At 36.8% G+C, this 18,960-nt stretch overlaps 1 pseudogene; it reads right to left on the bottom strand.

Moving 5' to 3' along the window:
• Positions 1-1,811: 1,811 nt before the first annotated feature.
• On the bottom strand, positions 1,812-15,536 carry LOC149834698 (putative protein phosphatase 2C 46; annotated as a pseudogene).
• Positions 15,537-18,960: the final 3,424 nt, after the last annotated feature.

Genomic DNA, 18,960 nt, shown 5'->3' on the forward strand with positions numbered 1-18,960 from the left:
CAAAAACCAATTTCAAATTCTTTAAATTCATTCATCATTCAGGATAGAATTGCATCATATTTTCAAAAATTCTTTTCAAAAACCCAAGTGATTTTGAACATCTTTTCTTCAATTTCTACTTCAAACTCATCAATTCTATCTCCTCTTCAAAGTCCAAATTTTTACTTTGAAACCAAATTCAAAGTTCAAATTAACTTTGAAATTCTTGATTCATTTTCTAAATTCCAAATTCAAGTTTCAAATTCAAAGTCCAATTTGACTTTGAAATTCATCCTCAAATCAATTTTTGGAAATTCCAAAAACCAAAGTTAGATCCTAATCTCAACTTGCATCCAGATTTCCAAGTATGAATCCAACTTCATTTTGGATCTCAGACTTCAGATCCAAAATCCATTCTAGGATCCAGATCCCCATTCCACTTTGGATCTCAGGCTTAAGATCCAAATTCCATTTAGGATCTACATCCCAATTCTACATTGGATCTCAGGCTTAAGATCCAAACTCCATTCAGGATCTAGATCTCAATTCTACATTGGATCTCAAATTATAGATTCAAATTTCATTTAGGATCCAGAACCCAGTTCTACTTTGGATCTCAGATTTCAGATCCAAAATCCATTCTAGAATCCAGATTCCAATTCTACTTTGGATCTCAGATTTCAGATCCAAAATCCATTCTAGGACCCAGAACCCAATTCTACATTGGATCTCAGATTTTAGATCCAAATCCATTTTAGGATCCAGAACCCAATTCTATTTCGGATCTCAGACTTCAGATCCGAATCCATGTTAGGATCCAGAACCAATTCTACTTTGGATCTCAGACTTCAGATCCAATTCCATTTAGGATGTAGTATCCAATTCCATCTTAGATCTCAAATTTCAGATTCAACTCCCATTTCGGATTCTAAATCCAGAAATTCAATTTTGATCTTAAATTAAAATCCAGGCTTCGAAATTCAAATTCCATCTTGAATTCCAACTTTCAAATCAATTCTATTTCTCAACTCTATTTTAGATTTTCCACATTTTATTTCAAATTTTAAAAGTTAGAATTCAATTCCAATTCATCTCTATTCTGATTCAAAGTCCATTTATGACTTTGAAACTTCCTTCCTTCTCCCTTTTTATCTCATCTTTATTCTTTTCAAATTCAAAGATTTATTCTTCCCAAGCTCTGATTATTCCAAAAACTTAGAACTTTAAATCTTAAGTTCTGAGTTAAGAATCATCTCTTCATTCTATCATCAGATTCATCTCAGAAAAACTTGGGGAAATTTCCAAAATTATTTTTGAAAGAGCATACATCTTTGCATTGCACAAGCATGATTCTTTGTGCATTTAGACTTAGAATAGATTCTTAGATAATTTCTTAGCAAAGCAAAAGGCATGAATTCGACCCTTGGTTCGATTACCCCTGGTAAAGGCGCCAGGAACGGTCGAACCTCGTACCGACAAGCGGATCCCGTCTCCCAGTTTTCCCGCAAATATTTCAAAACGGAGGTGAGTTATTTTCTTAAAAACTTTCAAATTAAGGTCAAGTGAGACCCCGCAAAAGAGTTCATATTTCTCTTCTCTATTTTTTTCTGTCTTTTATTTTCTCCCTTCAAAAGGAAGAAATAGAGGTTGGAAAGGAAAAGAGAAGGAAGAGAGAGAACATTACGAGAGGAAAAATTTTGCGATGATAACAGTATGGTATGCTTTTAGTCCAACCATCGCTGGGGCTGACTATGTGACCATGGAGGATGTTGCAAGATATGTCTATCAGGACCTCCAACAGTATGTTGTTGTGAAGTTTGAAGATTATTTCTTTATGTTCCCTGATATGTCTTTCTGTCATATCCAGGAAAAGCTTGTGGTACACCAACTGAATTCTCCCATGGTTGAGGACCTGAAGTTTGCTTGTTTAATTGTGGACCTCTCTCAGAACCTTCAAAACTATGTACAGATCCATTAGTGTCTTGCCACTGTTCATATTTATGTATATCTTCAGCATCCTTCTTTTCATGCAAATTATAATCTTTTGCTTCAATGGAATCAATTGCCTGTTCATAATCTTCCCTGTCCAGAGGAAAATCTTGTCTTTCCAGTTCTCTTTGAACATCTTTATCATGTTTCAAGGCACTATCAGAAGCTCAGATAGTATCATCCAAATTACCATTATCTGAAGGCTCTAACAACTCCCTAGAAGCATCCTCCTTCAAGGCAACACTCTGGACTGGAGAACAATCATCATGCTCACCCAACTCAACACCCTTTTGAAGATTTAGAGAAGAATCAGAATCATCAGAAATAGTAGGCTCTGCCTATTTTTTATACCATCCATAAAAAGAGACTCAGACTTAACACGCAAAGCAGGAGACACACTAACTTGATCTCGTACATCTTGTTTCTTCTTTGCTGCTTCTTGGAGTGCAACTTTGATAAACCTCCTTGCACTTCCACTGTATGGATGATTATGAACAAGATCAACTGCTTCCTGATTACTGAGATGCTCCCAAAGCCCATCAGAAGCAAATATAATAAATTGATCATATGGTTGTAGTGTGTACTGCAATTGATGGTTCAGCACTAAGTATTGGTCTCCTAAAAGGTTCAGGCAGTCGAGATTTAGAAAATAAAGGCTCCCTATTGAATTCAGCCTTCTTAAGATATACATTACCAATTGATCTAGAAACCCGTATAAGGCCCTTCACACGCCACACATTGTGCTTCAAAACTACTATATTTGAATCATCAGGATGAATCGAATGAAGCTCCTGTCTTATAGATTCAATACTTGCATTGTGTTCAATGGACAATTGGATGGCCAAGACCTCTTCAGTCGCCTTGACTAGCCTCCCTAAAACTGCACGAGAGTCACATAGATTTGCGACATAAAGCGTGCTATTGCAGATCACTCCAGCCATACAACATTAACCAACTGCAGGAATTTGTGGTTTGGTAGGCCATTGTTTGGAAATGGATCTAGGACAACTATGGGGAGGATCTAGTGGCTATAACCAGGTGTTACTTGAAAATGAGAGATTTGATTATATAGGATCCAAAAATATGCATGGGGAAGTGATGAAGATGATGAATCGATGGTGGGTGAAATGTCAAAATGCCAGTATGACACATGATATACAAATAAGAATATAATGTGTTGCAGTGTTTAAGCAATAAAACACATAAATAAGTGCATCCCAAAAAGAAATGTAAGACAACAAGAGAAATGCCAAAATGAGAAATGTTGTGAAGCGTTACATAACAAGAAGCACAATAATGAAGTGAATTTAGGATAACACACTATGGAGTTCATAACTTGTACAAGTAACAGAATGCAGAACTAGGCAAGAAGGGAAGGTAAGGTAGCTTATGTTACGACAATGAAGCCATACATGGTACTTTAAGTACAAGGTTTTGATGATGAGCAAGTAGAATCAACTGCATTTCAGCTAAGGCTATGAAGAAATTGAAGAATTCGGTGAAGAATCCTTAAAGACTAGTGTGCAAATGTTTAATTCATTAAAAGTCTTAGATTCTTGTAAGAGCCTTACTTAGAGTGCATATTTAGGTTGCATTTCACCTTAAAAGTCTTTAGAAAAACTTTTCTAAAAGAAACTCTTTTGAAAATCTTTTTAGAAAACTCTTTTCTTAAATTTTCATGTTTATTAGTCGACCAAAAGACTTATCAGTCGACTAATCCTTTCGCGCCATATTTTCTAAAAAGTCATTCTTGTCAAATTAGTCGACCGAAGATTTTATCAGTCGACTGGACAGAATGTCTGTTTTCTGGAAAAATTAGTAGCAGTCGACTAATGGTTTTATCAGTCGACTGAACAGAACATGTGTTTTCTGAAAAATTTAACAGCAGTCGACTAATGCTTTTTATCAGTCGACCGAACAGAATGTTTGTTTTTTAGAAGTTTTTAGCAGCAATCGACTAAAAGGTTTTTCAGTCTACTGATGATATTATCAGTCGACTAACTTTTCTCAAGTCGACTAAGTTTCAAAAGTTTAGATTTTCAAACGGCTCGATTAACAGATCAGTCGACCGACGATAACTGTTAGTCTACTAATAACTAACTATTAGTCGACTAACTGATGTTTCAGTCGACTAATTTTGCTGTTTTCTTGAAACTTCAAAACGGCGTATCTTTTCATTTTTCAAACGTTTTGATCATTCGAAATGGACAGTTTTGATACCCTTTCATACTCTCAACGTATGGAATCTTTTAACTATAAATATGAGTACATTCTACACTCAAAAACATCAAATTCAATAGAATTATATTGAATTACTTCTTGCTTTTCACTCCTATTCATTCAAGTATTTGTTTTCTCACTCACGTGATATTTTCACTTCAGTTTTTCACTCAAATCACTTTGAGAGATAGTGAATTCGTGAGTAGAGTGTTTTAACAACCTCAAAATCCAATTGCATCTCATTTGCATTCAAAAGGAAGGCTCATAGGTTGTATTGTAAGTTGTTATTTCTTTTGTATAAAAAGAAGGACTCCTTGGTGTAAAGGAGTTGTTTGCTTTCAGTAGGATTGTTACTGAAAGTGGGACCGGTTATGGTCTGTGTGATCTTGTAGTTTACAAGGTTGATAGTGGAAAATCTCAAGCGGGTTTTGCTTGGGGACTGGATGTAGGTCGGGTTAGACCGAACCAGGATAAAATCTTGTGTTCTTTGTGTGTTTGCTTTGAGATTTGCAAAATCATTCTATATTCCGCAGAAAACATTTAAAAGCACTAATCACCCCCCCTCTAGTGCTCGTTGCCTCGATCCTAGTGCACTTTCAGCTTACACCATTGCCCAGGTGCAGCAACCTAAAACCTAGAAGCATCTGAATGCTATGCAACAACTCCAGAAGAAAGTGATGCAGTGAATGAAATAAACGCATGCTGATATGTGGTGATGCTTATGTGATGGAACGAGATCTCAATACAGATCTGAAGCTAGAGAGCTTGCAGATCTGTATTTGATCAAACGACCACAATGAATGCATTTGAAAGGGATGAATGGATATAAGGCAGTGAATGAAATGTATATGGAAAATCAAAGAGATGTCAGCAACAGAAAAAAAATGCAAACAAGAATTCGAATGAAATAGAGAATAAAAAAGAAATCAGTTATAGGAAATCCAAAATATAACAGAAAACGAAAATGAAAAATCACAATCAGATGTATCTATGATGCTACGACTGAGATGAAGTTGAAACAAACAATTGAAATGAATATCAGATAGCAATAAATGAAAACTCACCAAAATAAGAAGAAGGATTGCCAAATGAGATGTCGCATTCGACTTAACATTAAAGAAAACATACAAAATTGTAATGTTAGGAACAAAGTGTAAATAAAATAAATAAAAGAACGTATGCTAAACAGTAGGTAATAGAAAATGAAATGCAGTAGTGATTCGTTCACAACTAATATGTAATGAAGCAGAAGAAAGTAATAGAGATACAAAAAATCAGAATACGTAAAACAATAATGAAAGGAATGTAACCCAGAAAAGGGTGAAGCTCTATTGCAAAATGCAAGTCGATGCTGCCATAGGTAAATTGTAAACACCCCAAATTTTCACCCTCGTCCAATGCTTACATTTCATATGTCACTGCATATCATTGCTTGCATTCAACATATCATTTCATTACATTGCATAGCATTGCATGTCATTGCATCTCATCATCGAGATCCAGAACTCCTGTTTTCAAAGTATTAAATCCAGATTCGAGCTTTTAAAACTTTTCTTTCAAAGTCAATTTCAAAACTTGGGTTTTGAATTGACATTCTACCATTTGTCAAACCCCAGGATCTTATATTTCGAAATGTTTTCCCCAGAAAATAATCTGGATTCATTTTAAACTCAATTTCAATTGATTTCAAATCTCAGACGAGGCCCATTTAGGTGGTGTCACTTCTAGATTCCTTTATTTATCAAAAATTTAAAAGTCCTAGTCGGACCAGGACTCTGTATTTTCATCTTTTTGAATTTTTTAAAAACCCCATTCTGATTTTAAACCAGCTGTGGTCATATCCTTGCCCATTCTCGTCATTTTTGGCCAAAATTTTAGAATCCCAGTCCAATGAGGACTCTTTTTCCAGAATTCGAGTTGGATCAGGATTTTTTTTCCAGAGTCCTAGTCAGGTTAGAACTCTACTTTTTTTACCTGTTTTTGAGAAAACCTATCAAAATCCTTTGTTTTTGGCCAAAATTCGAGAGTCCTAGTCGAATTAGGACTCTTTCTTAGAGTTCTAATCGAATCAGAACTCTATCTTTCATCGTTATTCTTACCTGTTTTTAATCAAATCTTTTAAAATCTTGCAAAGAGAAGTTAAAAACTCAGAGTTTTGGTTGAACCAGGACTCTGTTTGAAGAGTCCTAGTTGGATCAGGACTCTGACCCTGATTTCAATTTTGAGAGAATCTTTCAAAAATCCTTCTATTTATCTCTTCAAGAATCAAAATTCTTATATCTTTATCATGGAATTTCAAAATTTTGGGATTTTATCACAGAGTCCCGAGTCCTAATCGAATCAGAACTCTATCCAAAGTTTGTTTTTTCACTTCATTTTCACTGATTTTCAAAAGCTTTGTTTAAATCTCATCATTTGTTTCTCAAAAAACCAAAAATTTTCAGAGTTCTAGTCGAATTAGGACTCTTCTTCAGAGTCCTAATCAGATCAGGACTCTGAACTGAACTTCAATTCTATCTTGTTTTCACTTGTTTTTCAAAATTCTCTCATTTGTTTTCCCAGAAAATCCAAAATCTTGAGAGTCCTAGTCCAATCAGGACTCTGTCCCTAGAGTCTCAATTGGGTCAGGACTTTGTTTTGATTTCAATATTTGTTATTGTTTTCACTATTTTCACAAGTTCTTTCATCTGTTTTTCAGAAAATACCAAAAAAAACTAGAGTTTCAGTCCGATCAGGACTCTGTCCTAGAGTCCTAATCCAGTTAGGAGTCTGTTCTGAAGTCTGTTTTTACTTTTATTTTCATTCATTTTCATTTATTTTTCAAAAATTAGGTCATTTTGTAGAGTCCCAGTTGATTCAGGACTCTATCTCAGAGTTTGGGTTGAGTTAGGACTCTAACCCTGAGTGTATTTTCTGACTTATTTTCATTAGTTCTGATAAAATCTTTCAAAAACTTCTTCATTTGGCTTTTAAAATCCCAAAATCTCATAGTCCTAAAGTTTTAGGACTCTATCTCAGAGTTTCAGATCAATTAGGACTCTATTTTCAAGCCTTTAAATTTTATTTATTGATTTTAACCCCTTTTCAAAGCTATTTTCAGTCTTTATTTCAAATTTTCAAAACTTCGATGTGGGGCCCACTCAGTTGGCGCCATATCTAGAGGAGTTCTGACCCAGTCAGAACTCTGTGTTGTTTCAAAATCTTCAATCTCAAGGCTACTTTAGAATATCTTTTGAAAAACCTCTCAATTTCAAGTTTTAAAATCATTTTTTTTTAAAACTCAAGTGGGGCCCACTCGAGGTGGCGCCACATTTGAGGAGGTCAGGTTTAGTTAGTGTCTTAGTTAGATTAGAGGATTATAAGAGTTAAAAACAATTTTAAAAAACTCATTTTGTTTAGATTTTTAACCATTTGTTTTTAAAAGTTTTGAATTAAAAACTTTAAAAACCCTATGTGGGCCCACACTAAGTGGTGCCACATTTGGGGTCTTTAGGTCAACTAGAGGTCTAATTAGGAGTCTTAGGCTAATTAGGACTTAATTAAGAAAGTTTGGAAACCCAAACCAATTAGGAAAAATTGCCCCCCCCCCCCCCCCCCCCTTTAGAATCCAACTTTTTCAAAACTCTTGATTTTAAACCTAATTTTTTTTATAAAAGCCCATAGGGGGGTCGACCCCCCTATCTCTCTCCTTTTGATTTCTTGGAGCTTCTCTCTCCTCTCCAGACCTTCCTCCTTCCTCCATTGCAGCTGCAACCTTAAGGTAAACTTTTTCATAAACTTTTATGTTTTATTTAATACTTTTCCATGTTTTAACATGAATTCCACCATTGGCGCCTTCCTTTCATGGATTAAACCATGGAATCACCATCAAGAACCTCAAGGTTGGTCCAAGAAGATGATATAACCCTGTTTTACTGTTTTTTCAGGGATTCTAATCCATTATGATCGTTTAGAAACACGTTTTTCATGTTCTTAGCCAATGAGATACGTGATTTACCCGTTAAATGGGTTAAACCCGCACTTTCAATGGTAAAATCAATTCCAACCATGGATTCCCTGTACTTTTTATTTTTTATCATCATATTAACGTTTATTTCATGTACTACAGCATTAAAATATATTTTATTTTAATGTTCAAGTGTTTTTTTTTTGTTTTCATTGATTAAATCATGTTTTATTAGGGTTTCTTAGATTTCTGTATATTTTAATCTTAGATCGGTAGAAAGCATGTTAGTTCATATTGAAATCTTCATTAAATTTTTTTGATTTTTTTATATGTAATACACGGATTTGTCAATAAGCTCCTGTAAAAAAATAAGTCATTTTGGGATTTGGGAACTTTGTCAGAAAAATAAAAGATTGAACCATGGTTTTCAATCGTTAAAATCGTTATTGAAATTCATAGGTAACTTGAAGTTGCATTATTTCTTTTATCCGATATTCGATTTGAGATCCATAAAGTGCAGTGGATTTATGTTAATATAGGATATTTACTGTAAAGTTTTTATAATTTTTTTCTCTGTTTGATATTTTTCCTTTGTCAGAAAGTCGGATCCATGTTTTAAAACTTGTTATGGTTTATTAAAACCCTAATCCGACTTGTACTGATCATAGATCTTTAACGGTAGATTCGATTCATAATCTGTAAAAAAAGAAGTTCATTATTTATTGTCTACTGTTCTCTGCTAAAATTTTAGAATTTTTTGATGAAGCCTTCTATTTATTTCTATATTTTCAACCGGAAGTACCTGTTTTTATTAATTTTATATTCGTTATATTTGAGTCCAGATTGCTGGAAGAATATCTCCCTCACCAAAGATGATTTTTCCAATCTGTAAATGGGAGATTCTTTGTTTTTCTGTTTAGTTTACCTTTGTACAATTTCAGAAATTTTTATGGTGTTTGGTCTCTGATTCAGGTCTAACACTGAAAAGGGTACAGATCCATGGGCAAAAATAGTAAATTTTAGGGTTTTATGCAAATTTCGAATTACAATTGTTGTCAAAATTGAATATTTCTGTTTCTAATTCAATTCTAGGGTTACAAGGATTACACATGACGATTTTTATAAATTTTGGATATCGTTTTGTGCTTGAATCAATCAAATTGCGAAACAGGGTACCCGCAGGATCTTGAACCACTGCCAAAATCATGATTTTCATAATATTTCTTGATTTTCATAATATTTCTTGATTTTCATGTATAAGTTCATGTTTTTAGAGTTTTTTCATGTTTAGGATCATATTAGGATACTTCATGGTCAATTTGGCTGTCATTTGATTTCATTTAAACTATAAACCCAAAGTTTTTACCAAAATATTTTTTGAAAACCCTGATTTCAAGTCCATAGTCTTGCTATCAGGGGCATTTTGGTCATTTGACCTCAATTTTGAAATCCCTAAATTAGATTTTCTCATTTTCTATCATATATAGGGGTGGAAATCATGTCGGGTTGGCAGGTCAGCATACCTCAACCCGAACTCGACCCGTTTATTAAACGGGTCGGCTGTGGCAAACACGAACCCGACCTGTTTAATAAACGGGTAACCCGACACAACCCATCAACCCATTTAATAAATGGGTTGGGTCGGGTAAACGGGTTCTCAGGTTCGCGGGTCAGGTTGGTGGGTCGGGTTGACGGGTTGACGGCTCAGGTTGGCGGGTTGACCCACTCGCTTAACATGTTTATTAAACGGGCAAGCCGGGTTGGTGTGTTGGCATACCCCCAACCCGAACCCGACCTGTTTAATAAATGGGTTACGCGGGTCGACCAGTTTATTAAACGGGTTGGCTTAAGCCCAACCCGAACCCGCCTAAGAGGTGGGTTGGCGGATCGTGTCAGGTTTTGCCACCCTTAATCATATAACATCATCTTTGGTTTGATTTATCCTCATTTGAATTTCAAAAGTTGTATTTTACAAAATATCTTTCTGAAAACCCTAATTTCAAGGCCATAGTCTTATTTTCAAGGGTATTTTTGTCCCTTTTTCTTAAATTTCGAATTTCAAAGTTATTTATATTTATTATTTATTCAATTTTATTTTATATTTCATTATGTTTATCTTAGGGAATCATGGAAAAAGACTTATATCTAGCAAAATCCAGTAATTTCTAGATATTACTGGATAAATCTAGAAAAGCCAACATATCTTCACTAACAAGTTTTCTAGTTTTGCAGAGATATTGAAGACTTTATTTTCTTGTATTTAAATTCAATTAGTGATATAAATTAAATATAAACTTTGAAATAAAAATTTCAATTCCTGCATAGAATAGGATGCATTGCATATAGTTTAATTCTGTAAATTTCAATATTTGATGTATGATTCATGTGCATTTATTTCAAATCCTCCATGGTCTACACGAATGGCACGTGCACTAGCTCTTATGGAGTTGACAAACTTGGTGGAATTTGTATTTATGAATATAGCCAGAATACGAATGAGACCCAGATTTGTGATCTTCGTATTATCCACATTCAGCCTACACTCTTAGGCTAACTTCAAAATGCACTGCATTTTTCCAAAATACAAAAAGATTTTCTAAATTCTTTAAAACAACATCTTTCAAATCCATATTTATTCATTTCATTCATTTGCAAACTCCAATTCCAATCTAGAGAAATCAATATTCTCAAAATTTTCTAAGTCTTACTCAGAAATTGACTTTCTCAAAACTTTGAGCTTTCAAATGGTATTTCAAGTATTTTTCAAAGTTCAAAATTCGATTTTCCAAGTTATATCTTCAATTTCAAAGTTTGAATTCAGGGAAATCAAATTTTCCAAAGTTACTTGAAATTCCTTAGAAATCCATTTTCACAAAACACTTGGATTCTTCAAAAATCAATTTTCATTTTCCTCAAAAATATTCTATCACCATAATTCACGATTTTTCAAGTGACATATTTTCCAAGTATTTCAAATCTCAGAAGCAAACATCATGTTTTCAAATATGCATTTTCAGAAAATTCATAGCACATGCTTGATTCTTTTTTTATTTAGGAAATAGAACACAATTTAGACAAGTTGAGCAAAGCTAAGCACACTTTTGATCCTTGGTTTGATTACCCCTAGTAAAGGCGCCAGGAACGGTTGAACCTCGTACCGACAGACGAGTCCCATTCTTCGGAATTATCCCGCATTTTAAAACGGAGGCGAGTTATTTTCAATTTTTTTTTCAAAGGTCAGTTTGACTTGCAAAAGTAAAATTTTGCGATGATAACAGGTTTGGCGACCGTGATGGGACCTGTCTTCACCTGATCAATTGTGTGCTTGACTTAGTTCAATTTGTCAAAATCTTGTTTCATGGAATGCCAACTTTTACTTTCTGATATCATGTGAACCTAGGAGCCTAGACTTGAACCCAGCTGACATGGATTACATGTAGACTAGGCATGGTTTGGTAGGACCATATTGAGGAGGAAATTTTCATGCTCACATAGACTTAGGTCTAATACAACACTCCTCAATATAGGATTTATATGAAAACAATGTTTGCTTCTTTGAAAATTTCAAAATCTCTATCTCTTTAGGTTTTAGAGCCCTCTGTTTGCTTGCATGTGCTCATATTTTTAAAAGACTACTCCACCTATGTCTAACCGGTCTTCACATTGCTGGGCTTTCTTCCAATACCATAGTTCAGGACAAAGCCTCACAATTGGGCCACCTATTTGGGTGAAAACCCTTCTGCCACGTACCAAGGGCCATAGTCCAACATATATCGGCAAGCGCTCAAGGATGTTGGAAAACTTAAACCTAGAACCAGAGAAATTGATTTTATGCCATGTACATCGAGCCTCGGCTCGAGTATATAGGCATAGCATGATTGAACACAGATGATCTGAGCCTTAGAGTTAGGATTAAGGTCCTAAAGCTATTTCAAAACTTGTGCATCTAGAGTCAACTTTTGGAGAATGTTGTGTGTGCATACTTGTTTGTACAAGATGTGATTGAATGTTAGTTTCTTTTATTACATTTTCCACAAGTTTTCTAAAATACTGGACGATTTTAAAAAATCCCTAATTTTTCCATCTGTTTCTATATTCTATCTAAAATTCCTGTTTTATTCAAACCCTGGACGATTTTTCAAATTTTCTTTTGTTTTCCTCAAAACTCCCGGTGATTTTCCATCCTTCCTTCTGAATCTCGAATTTTCTGCTTCATTTTTATCATGTCTGCATCTTTTTCAAAATCCTTGTATTTTCCTAAGTCTTATTCCAATTTTCCATGTTTTCCAGTCTGATGGCATCCGGTCAACTTGATTCGGTCTTCCCTGAGGGTCACATCTCCTACGAGGTGCGACAAGGTCTTCCTGAACATCGAGTCCTCAACACCGGATCCTTCCTTCCCCAATGGTATTATTCATGGCTCAAGAACTTCTCTCGTATGTTTTCGAACCATTTGAGCGATTGTGGGTTAGAACTGGCATCTACAGTGGGAAAACAGACAGTCAACGACAATTTAATTCACACACTGACAGAGCAGTGGAACCCGAGTACTGGTACCTTCTGGTTTCCATGGAGGAAAATGACTTTGTTGATGGACGAACTCTCAGAAATTATGGGATTACCTGAACCAGCTAGTCAGCCTGAAGATCCATTGGAGAAACAATTTTTTATCAATGTCAAGGGTCTGGATCCCCGAGACGCTTTAGCTCGCATGACAGGACGCAAGTCTTGGCCATTGATCGAGAAGAATAAAAATTAGTATGTGAACCTGCTCGAAATCTATCGACAGTATGGGGAATTTGTAGAAGTCAGTTCTTTATCTCGAACAACTTGAGAGAGAATCCAACATGCAATGGTCCTATGCATTGTGGGACTGGCTCTTCTCCCAGATGGACGAAATTACATGGATATCAGGATAGTTCAACTTCTGCGAAGGTGGGGAAGTCGACAGACCAGCCGCCTTTCTATAGCCATGGCCGCACTCGCTTTTTTGTACCGAGGGTTGACCCGTTTCACACTCGAAGAATCAATTCTAGTCGAAGGGTGCACCTATGCATTGCAATCTTGGTTCCTCCGACATGCACCAGCCTGAGCCAGTTCATTCAGATACAATGGTGAAAAGCTTCTGCCAGTTGCGCGATACCGGTTCTTGATCGACAACTTTCAGGAGGAAGAAGTCGTGTGAGACTACTTTGATCATCAGGAATCACCTCCCAAATATACTTATGCATACGACAAGCGGTTTAGGCTACTTGGCCCCTTCTTCTGCGCATACTATCATCCAGAGCGTTGTGTCAGGCAGTTCTCTCAGAGACATAAGCGCATAGAAATTCATCTACTATCAGAGATCTTGCTAGAGTTCGATCTCACATCAAATCAGTAGTTTGGAGCATACCATTCTGCCAGACATGGCTGGGATTCTTTTGTTACTTTCACTATTTTTCCTGGTCCTCGAGTATCCTCTGATTATCAGGAGTGGTGGAAAATTATCTGTCCTCCTCCTCTTTGTCAAGTTTATTACTAATAAAATCATGTTTTCCTTCAATACAATTCCTTTAATTTTCATCTTGGTTTGACGACCTCGCCTAGGTAACAAGGCATATTTTCAGTTGTTTATTTTGCAAAGAATAGCAATGCAATTGTCATGACTTCAGCGATGACTCAATTCCTAGTAATGGGACATCCTTCAGATTGTCTACCAGATATTGAACAAATATTCCTTATTCAAAACCATTTTCAGCAGCTAACCCTCAATTTTGCTCTGCAGAGAGCACTTGCATCCTTACATGGTTCAGACGAGGTCCAGAAAGAAAACCGCATCAGTCCAGCTTATCAGTTCCCCGTCAGCTTCAGTACAAGAAATGACCTCTTCACAATCCGCCGGAAACGGAAGTTAGCAAGCTAATGATGACATCGACCCACAGATGTATTCGTTGTTTCAGAGAATGTTGAGTAAGTTATTGTCTGAGGAAACAGAGGCCAGCTCAGAAAAAGCACACAATAACAAAAAGGTCAAAGGCCGAACAGTGAAAAAAATATGAAGATCACAAAAAAGCAGAGTCATCATGAAGAAACCTCTGATGAGGCAGAATCAGCAGGAGATACTGATGAGGAATATGAAACTCAACAGGCATTTAGAAGGTCAACTCAAAGGCAGGGGTCAGCTTATAAATCCAGAAATCAGTCTGTTAATGACCCTACTCAGTCACAACTCCGAGACTGATGAAAATGGTCAAGGATCTGCAGGCCCGTGACAAGGGCAAAAGGGTCTTTACAAGTAAAGATTTCTATGATGGACTAGATGGGGATGATGATCTCGACAATCTTCCCAAGAAATTTATCAAGTTTGATGGTTCAGGTGACCCAAAGGCACGCCTTGCCCTATTCTTCGCAGAATGCTCCAAGTTCAGGAGGAATAACCGAGCCTTATTTCTTTGTTTCCCTCTCAGTCTAGAGGGTGTTACAACAAAATGGTATTCAGAGCATATTAACCCTATAGAGTTGAAAGAGTTTGACAAAGTGGTCAATTTATTTATTAAGCGCTTCCTATTCAATGCTGAGGCACTCTCGACTCTCAGTCACTTCTGCAGTCTGAAACAGAAGGAAAATGAGAAAGCCAGGGATTTTATTCATAGGTGGAGATCCACTTATAACAAGATGCGTGATCCGATATCAGAGGGACATGCACTATCTCTGATCCTGAACAACTTCTCGCAACCCCTAAGGGGACTGATTTTCACCTCTCCATCAAGGACCTTCATAGAATTGACAGAACGAGCCGAATGGCTTGACTTGAGTATGAAAAATGAATCTTATGAAGGCTTCATGTTCACCAAGAACAACAGTAAGCAGGAATCAAAGAAGAAAACCCATTTTACTTATTCTGCCAATAATAGTAGAAATCAAAATAAAGGAAATATGAAAGATCACAGTTATGGTTTAGGAGGATCAAATCCCAACAAAAGTGATCAGAAAGGTAAATCGACCCCTCAGTATGACAGACAACCACAACAGACTCTTGATTAAGGGTCGAGACTTCAAGAAAAGCCAAAGCGTGAAGGGTGGAGTTATAATCATAAATTTACTCCCCTGGATCAGTCTCTCGAAACAGTGCTAGAATATATGCTTGGCAATGACATGATTAAACTTTGAAAGGTAGCTGATCCACCAGTGGTCATGGGGAAAATGAAAGAAAGATTCTGTAAGTTCCACCGAATAGTGGGACACGATGCCGAGAGTTGCTTCGTTCTAAAGAATATTATTCTTGATTATATTGACAAGAACCTGTTGGTGGAAGGTGCCGAAGATGAGAAAATGAGAATACTAAATCAGCCTTTCTTTCAGCATTCAACTGCAATGATATATGACCATCCTTTCCAGCCTCAAGATCACATCTAACCATGTCCTAGCAGTGATATCGACATTCAACATTGGGTTTTAGTGTTACATAAGGCCCAGTCCAATTCTTAGAAGATGGACCTCGTTTTAGCTCTCAGTAAGCTGAAAGTCTCAAAAGAGTCTGCTGGGGTATCTCCAGAGATAGCCAAAAGAATGCCATGGTTTTCCAAGAACTTTATCAAACCCGTGTCGGAAAAGAAAAAAACATCAGAAGAGAAGATGGATACAGTGCAAAGACCGATCACTGCCCTCTCCAACATCCCAATTCTTGAGTTGGCACGCGCCTCTCCCAAGCATCAACAAGTTTTGGATGACTTACTGTGAAAAATCAAGGTTAAGTCAGGCATCACTCCCGAAGACATGGCCCAGATCGTTAATCAGGCCATGACCAATGCTCTCATAACTTTCTCATATGAGGATCTACCCAAGCCTCACGCATTTCATAACAATGCTCTATACATTGTAGTGCGAACCCGGGGAATGACTGTACCCCACGTGCTTGTAGATGGAAGCAATAGCCTCAACATTTGCCCCAAAATGACTGCCAAGGCTTTGGGTATAAAAGAAGAAGAATACACGCCGGATCTGATCACCATTTATGGATTTGATAATCACAGACAGACAACAAAGGGCAAGATTTTCCTGGAAATATTTATCAACTATTATGTTCACACAGTGCTTTTCCACGTTGTCAATGTGCCGCCAATGTATAATATTCTACTGGGGCGAACGTAGATTCACAATGCCAATGCAGTGCCATCCACCCTACACCAGTGCATTAAGTGGTCTAAAGGCGGCATGATCACTATTGTCCTGGGGGAAGATCCAGAAGAAAGGCTACCACAACCCATGATTCCCCGGTCAACCTATACTACTGACATCCCTAGCATCAGGGAAAGTGAATAAGTTATTCTTAGTCGAAGTCTGGAAATGTTAAAACTAGAGGCAACACTAGAAGTGAAGCATACTACGACGACGGTCTGATGGCAAGGGACATATTTCTTTAAGATTGGGGGTCATCTTGACTACAACACTTTCAAGGACCATCCTCTTTTCCCGTAGTTTATAAGAACCAAGAAAGGGTTTGACATGTTACTGAAGCATGGTTATCAGCCTTTCAAAGGCTTGGGCAAGAACATAGATGGCTGGCTAGAGCTGGTGATCCCTGATCATCATCCGTGCAAGGCAGAATTGGGATTCATGGGCAAAAGATCTCACAAAAATACTATGTTCATTAAGGGGATTCATTAAAAGCTTTTGTCATATGTCTTTCTCCTTTTCATTCATTTGATTTTTGCAGTTTGTAGGGACAATATCCTTTTCTGGTTCATTTTAAATGTCATCATTTCATTTTAAGTCTTCAATAAAGCTATCAATTTTCTCGTCTATCTGGATGCCATCTTTCTCTTACTCCTTTGCAATTTGTCTTCAAAATTCGTTGTTCTTATCCTTTTTTATTTCATACAATTTATGCCATAATGAATGAACTTTTTCTAAAAAGTTATTCCTTTTCAAAATTTCAGAATGTCTTCCCAATCAATACAGAGATTAGTCATCAATTCTTCAATCACATCGAAACCTGCAAAGATTTATCGGGTCAAGGCAAAAGCAGAGGACAATAAGGTCGCAAAACAGCCAGAAGAAGTGGCCAAATTTGACTCATCACTTTCAGAGTTGCCAGAATTTACAGCAATTCAGAAACAAGATGAGTCATCAACCCTAGTTCAAGATCCAACTGAAGACATCAATATTGGTTCAGAAGATAGTCCTAAAATTCTCAAGATCGGCACCAATCTAAGCACAGATGAGAAGGGAAGGCTCATCAATTTTCTCAAGCAGTACCAGGAAGTATTCGCATGGACTTATGAGGATATGCCAGGGTTAGATCCTAAATTGGTGGAACAACGCCTCGTTTTAAAGCTTGATGCGAAACCAGTTAAGTAGAAGTTGAGAAAAATGGATCCTTGAATCGAGCAACAGGTCAAAGAAGGACTTGAGGACTTGCTCAAAGCTGGATTCATTCGAGCAATAGATTATCCAGATTGGTTGGAAAATATTGTAGCAGTTCCCAAGAAGAACGGCAAAGTTCGAATCTGTATCGACTTCCGTGATCTCAATAAAGCTACCCCAAAGGATGATTATCCACTTTCTAATATTGATCTTCTGATCGACAACACGACAGGACATGCCATGTTCTCCTTTATGGATGGATACTTCGGATATAATCAAATCAAATTGGTCGCTTGTGACCAATTCAAGACATCCTTCACCACGCCATGGGGTACTTTCTGTTATACAGTCATGCCATTTGGGCTCAAGAATGTCGGGGCAACCTATCAATGCGCAATGGCCGCCATATTACATGATCAGATGCACAAGACCATGGATGCATACGTTGATGATATCCTAGTCAAATCCAAGGAAAAAGAAGACCATATCGATGATTTAAGTCAGGTCTTCAAGCGACTCATTATTTACAAGTTAAGACTCAACCCTCAGAAATGTGTCTTCGGAGTTGAATCAGGCAAGCTGTTAGGCTTTTTGGTCAGCAAAAGGAGGATAGAAGTGGATCCCGTCAAAGCAAAGGCCATTATTGATATGTCACATCCAACTACTCTCAAAAAATTGCGTAGTCTTCAGGGACGTATGCAATCAATTCAGAGATCATATCCAATCTTTCCATGAGATGTGAACATTTCAATCATTTACTCAAAAAAAGAGTGAAGTTTGAGTGGAGATCAGAGTGTTAGCAATCGTTTGATCGTATCAAGAAGTATCTTCTTAACCCACCCGTTCTGAAGCCACCAGAATTAGGAAAGCCTTTTTTGCTGTATGTTTCAGTTAACCAAGCCGCTTGTGGCAGATTCTTGGCACAGTATGAGGAAGGCAGTCAGATCGAGCATGTCATTTACTATGTAAGCAAGACTTTTATTGACTATGAAAAGAAGTACTCTCAGATAGAGAAGACATATCTAGCATTGGTTTGGATGTGTCAGAAATTGAGACATTACTTGTTAGCATCAGAAGTCAAGATTCTCTCAAAACTTAATCCTCTCAAGTATATTCTCGAACAACCATTTCTCAGCAGACGGATTGCCAAGTGGCAAGTCCTATTAATGCAGTATGATCTGGAGTATGTCTCCCAACAATCTATCAAAGGACAAGCAATTGCAAACCAATTGGCAGATTTTCCTTTGGCAAAAGATGTTAAAGCCGAGGATGATTTCCCCGATGAGCGGATCTGCAATATTCAACAGTGTCCAGTTTGGAATCTATTTTTTGATGGTTCTAAGAATATGACCGGCATAGGAATCAAAATCTTGCTGATCACACCAGAGAAGGAGATAATTCTTTTTTCTTTGAAATTGGATTTTCAGTGTACCCATAATATGTCTGAGTATGAAGCTTTAATACAAGGAATGAGAATT

Source organism: Nuphar pumila, chromosome 6 (genome assembly GCF_984573655.1).
Source record: "Nuphar pumila chromosome 6, dmNupPumi1.hap1.1, whole genome shotgun sequence".
Classification (NCBI taxonomy): Eukaryota; Viridiplantae; Streptophyta; class Magnoliopsida; order Nymphaeales; family Nymphaeaceae; genus Nuphar; species Nuphar pumila.